The following is a 5,000-nucleotide window of genomic DNA, read 5'->3' as shown; positions in this document are numbered from 1 at the left end:
ATCTGCACCGCTTGCATCTGTGGCCGAGCGTCTGATGAAGAGTGAAGACTGACCTTCGAAGAAGCGAAGGTGGTGGTTTTCATGGTGAATATATATTGTGTATATATGAGTATGTATGTATGTGCGCATGTATATATGTATGTATATCTATCTATCTATCTATCTATCTATCTATCTATCTATCTATCTATCTATCTATCTATATATCTATATATATATATATATATATATATATATATATATATATATATATATATATATATATATATATACACTCACACACACATTCCTCGCACACAGGGGGTGGTTTAGAAGCACAATAAACAGACAAGCCACAATTTGACTGATATCACTAGAGCCTATCATAACAAACCCTAAATCATTACTATTATTATTATTATTACACACACATACATACACACACACACACACAGAGATACATATGCGTGCGTGTGCGTTCGTGAAATGCGTATGCTTCTTTAAACAGACAACCAAACAAAAAAATATATGATAAACTTACCTAAAAAATCCGTCTTGATTGGGAGACAGACCAGACAGCCTAGAAAAGAAAGCGGAAAGAACATGAGATTTCAGAAAGTGAAAAGGACTCACAATATAACGAAAAGCGAAAAGAACGAAATGACAACGAGAGGAGACAAGTAAGTAAGTAATAATGACAAGAAAATAAATGTGCTAGACATCAGAGGTCATATAGCACTAAAACGAGAGGAGACAAAGCAAAACATAAAAAGTAAGAAAGAAGGAAAGAGAAAGAAGACAAGTTGGAATAAAAATGGGTGAAAGGAACTAAAGACAAGAAGGAATAAAAATGGAGGATTGGGAACTAAAGACAAGCATGAATAAAAAGGGCGGAAAGGAATTGAAGACAAATTGGAAGAAAAATGGAGGAAAGGAACTAAAGACAAGGAATAAAAATGGCGGAAAGGAATTGAAGACAAAAAGGAATAAAAATGGCGGAAAGGAATTGAAGACAAACGAATAAAAATGGAGGAAAGGAACTAAAGACAAGGAGGAATAAAAAGGGCGGAAAGGAACTGAAGACAAGGAGGAATAAAAAGGGCGGAAAGGAATTGGACAAACATGAATAAAAATGGAGGGAAGGAACTGAAGAGAAGCAGGAATAAAAATGGCGGAAAGGAACGAAGGTTAAACAACCCAAATAACATTTTGAGAAGTTTATCCCGCCAGGTCGATCTAGAAGGAGGAGGAGGAGCAAATGGATTGTGGATTGAGCGCACAGAGCCTCTAAGTGTGTCCAATCTAAGCCTGGATAAAAGAAAACAGATAAAGGGGATGCGTTGAAAATGTTTATGATTGCTGCCCCCCCCCCCCCTCTCTCTCTCTCGCCCTCTTTGGGTTTGTTTGTTCGTCCCCCTCCCCCCCATCTCTCTCCCTCTTTTAGTTTGTTTGTTTTCTCTCATTCCTTTTTCTTTCTCTTTTCTCTTCTCTCCCCTCCTTTCTCCGCTCTCCTCTCTCCAGTCTCCGCTTCTTTCTCCGCTCTCCCCTCCCGTCCCCTCCCCCCACCCCTTTTTTCTCTCCTCCCCTCCGTCTTCCCCCCAAAACATACAAAAACTTCAATTTCACACATGAACGTTATTAACCTGATCACACCGCATATACAACACCTACATATTACTGAACAAAAAACAGCTATTACAAAAAAAAAAAAAACAGCTCGACGGACATAATTCCAAAATAAGAACACTGAACAGAGTAATCCCGGTCTTAGCAGCATATAAAAAAGACAACAATGAGATTACTAAGTCAAGCAGGTTGCATTACGGCCTTCTCCCCCCCCTCCCTCCCCCTCTCCTCCTCCAATAGGCTCGCTCGACACTGAGATCTCACTTCTCGTTCGATCAGGAAGTAATTGTTTATTTTCCTTTTGTTTCTCCTTTCTCTTTTTCTCATTTCTTCGTGTTTTTCTCCTTCCTTTACTGTGTACGTGTTTCCTCGTGTCTTTTACATTTCCTTGATCCTTCCCCGTCTTTTTTTCTCTCTCTCTCTCTCGTGTCCCGTTCCTCATTCCTCGTTTCATCGTATCCATTCCCAATATCTTGTTCCCTCCTTCCCTTTTTCTCTTTCCTCGCTCGTCATTTCGTTACTTCGTCACACAATCCCTCGTTCTGTGTCCTCTTCCTATTTCCTTATTCCCTCGTTCCCTCCCCGACCTTGTATCCTCCTTCCTTTCTCCCTTCCCATTTTTTTCCCCTCGTTCCCCATTTCCAACCCCCCGTTTCCCCCTGAGTTTATTTCCAACCCGTCCCACCTTCCCATTCGTTCCTCATTTCCACTCCCTCCCCCCTCATCCCCCATTTCCACCACTCCCTTCCCCCTCCTTCCTCATTTCCACCCCCTCCCTCCCTCCCCCCCCAAGTTTCCCAAAGGTCCCGTAGCTGATCTCGTCCCAGAAAAAGTTGGCCAAGTCGCCCGTCCGTCTGTCAACCGCGAACGAAAATAAACAAACCCGCCGAAGGTTACCTCTCATCGCGCAACCGCCGAGGTCGTGTCGCCGCCCACGGAGCACCGCGTCCTTGCATGACAACCCGTGTGCAAAAGCCGCGGAGACATGCGATGGTATTTCCTGGGAGCTGAGGATTCCTTGATATTCTCTCCCTGAAATCAAACGACTGGCTATCTTGCACGATTTTCCGAGAAGTGTGGCAGGAAAAACATGCGGGGGAAAAGGCTATGAAATGGGATGATTTCCTTTTTTTGTTATTCTGCTCTTTCGCCTTTGCTGGATGCATTTTCAGATTGCTATAATCAATTAAATGCATGGCGGCGAGAGCATATCAAAAAGTGAACCTCTCTCTTCTCATTTCTGTCTGTCTGTCTGACTGTCTCCTTCTCCTCCACCCTCTCCCCTTTCCTCTCCCTCTGTCACTATGTCTCTATCTTTCTCCCTCTCCCCCACCGCTCTCTCTATCTATCTATCTATCTCTCTCCCTTTATCGTTCTCCTTCTCCCTCCCTCCCTCCTTCTCTCCTTCTCCCTCTCCCTCACTCTCTCTCTCCAATCCCATCCTTCCCCTTACCCCCCAAAGCCCCCCCCCCTTCCTTGCACCCTTCCTCTCCCTGTCTCACAAAGAAAAATCATTATCCACGTGTGAATCTCTGCACTGTTCTCGTCAGTGGAGCGAGGCCGTCAACCGTTCTTGTTCTCCTTGTTCTTTCTCATTAACAGAGAGAGAGCGAGAGAGAGAGAGAGAGAGAGAGAGAGAGAGAGAGAGAGAGAGAGAGAGAGAGAGAGAGAGAGAGAGAGAGAGAGAGAGAGAGAGAGAGAGAGAGAGAGAGGCATATTTCCCTTGCTAGACGTCTCATCATCCCACGCAGATGAACACCTTTACCCGCCATTATATACATTCTTTTAATATATAACAAGGCTCCTCTACACGTTATCCATCGAAAAATATCCCCCTGGCCGACGTCTGCTGTCTTCCCACCCTCCGGATCCTCAGCCCTGATTAGCTCCTCGCGTGTGTGTGACGTCTAACAGCCCGGCAAAATAATGATGAGAAATCTTGGGCTTCAGACTCATCCCTCGGGCTAACCACAGGCTCTTCCCAAAGGCCCAGTGGCGGCGGGGCAGGCGGGGATTAGCACGCCGTGGGGACTGTCCTTTGCGTTCGGCCGCTGGGCAGGCAAGTCGCCGTTCTTTAAGGGTCGGGGTGTGCGTGCGTGCTTTTATGGATGGGGTGGTTGTTTCGCGACGTGTGAGGGTGCGAGTGCGGATGTGAGTGAGTGAGTGTGTGTGCGCACTCGAACGTCTGCGTGAATGCAAAAATGTAAGATATAAATCTAAGACGGCTATTGCTTGAGATTTCTGTGCCTGCTCAAGATGACGTGCAAAGGACGGACAACAACCATCACACTCCGACCTCGCAAATGACACCCCTCTCCCTCCCTTGCCCTAACTACTTCTCACACACACTTCACCTACCAGTCCCACTTCGAAATCCGCCCCGCACTGCGCACAGACCAACCGGGCCTCCTCCAAGCGGGCTGTGCAGGATAACCTGGAAGAGCTCACGACGGGAGGATCCTCGGCCGCTGCAACCCTCGCCTCCGGCCTCCCTGGCTGCCTGTCTGACGGGCCGCGGTGCCGGCCTCCAGAGACAGTGCCTGCGAGGCTGACTGACGCGCATTAGATCAACAACGATTTTCCCGATCACGGAATTGGTCAGGCGACCCGCGACACTGTACACTGCATGGCCTGGGAGGGTTTCTGCATGGCACCGGGCGATACTTGGGCTGGGGACTGCAGGCGGCAGCGGAGAGGCATGTTTTGGCATGTATATTTTCTTACCAATAAGTGCATGTGTATAGACATAAGGAGAGAGTGGGAGAGAGAGAGAGAGAGAGAGAGCGAGGGAGGGAGAGAGGGAGAGAGGGCGAGAGGGAGAGAGGACGAGAGGGAGGGAGGGAGAGAGGTTGGGGATGGAGAGAGGGGGGAGGGTGGGAGAGACGGAGAGAGGAAGAGGGAGAGGGAGAGGGAGAGGGAGAGGGAGAGGGAGAGGGAGAGGGAGGGAGGGAGGGAGGGAGGGAGGGAAGGAGAGAGAGAGAGAGAGAGAGAGAGAGAGAGAGAGAGAGAGAGAGAGAGAGAGAGAGAGAGAGAGAGAGAGAGAGAGAGAGAGAGAGAGAGAGAGAGATTGAGATTTAATTGCCATTAACCCCAAAAAGTTGCGGAGTTCACGCATTCAGATTCAAGTCGCGAGCCCAAAAGTGGGAGTGACGCGCGACTCCTGCAGTTCCCTTCCGCCCTCCCGCCCTCCCGCCCTCCCGCCCTCCCGCGCAGGTAAAACTGTCTCGCCGAGTCTGGGGGAACTTGGAGCGTCAGCCTCGCCGTCTAACTTGGACTAAGTCTCCGCTCGTTCGTCTTTCACATGATAACGTGGTAACTTTTAATTCGGGAAAAGTCAGCGGCGCCATCCGCATCCCTTCGCAGCTCCATCAGGCGCGATGTCCATTCTGGGGGAG

General features: G+C 48.3%; 1 protein-coding gene across 9 annotated transcripts in view; it reads right to left on the bottom strand.

Moving 5' to 3' along the window:
- Pgant5 (polypeptide N-acetylgalactosaminyltransferase 5) overlaps nt 1-5,000 on the bottom strand; it is a 460,721-nt gene that overhangs the window by 79,677 nt on the left and 376,044 nt on the right. For all 9 annotated transcript variants that reach the window (XR_011398700.1, XR_011398701.1, XM_070124613.1 and 6 more), the window contains exon 3: nt 521-559. The gene's annotated coding sequence lies outside the window, so the exon portion shown is untranslated. The remainder of the gene's footprint in view (nt 1-520; nt 560-5,000) is intronic.

Source organism: Penaeus vannamei, chromosome 8 (genome assembly GCF_042767895.1).
Source record: "Penaeus vannamei isolate JL-2024 chromosome 8, ASM4276789v1, whole genome shotgun sequence".
NCBI classification, from domain to species: Eukaryota; Metazoa; Arthropoda; class Malacostraca; order Decapoda; family Penaeidae; genus Penaeus; species Penaeus vannamei.
The sequence above is the reverse complement of the archived record's forward strand: the minus strand, read 5'-3'. Positions and strand labels throughout refer to the sequence as shown.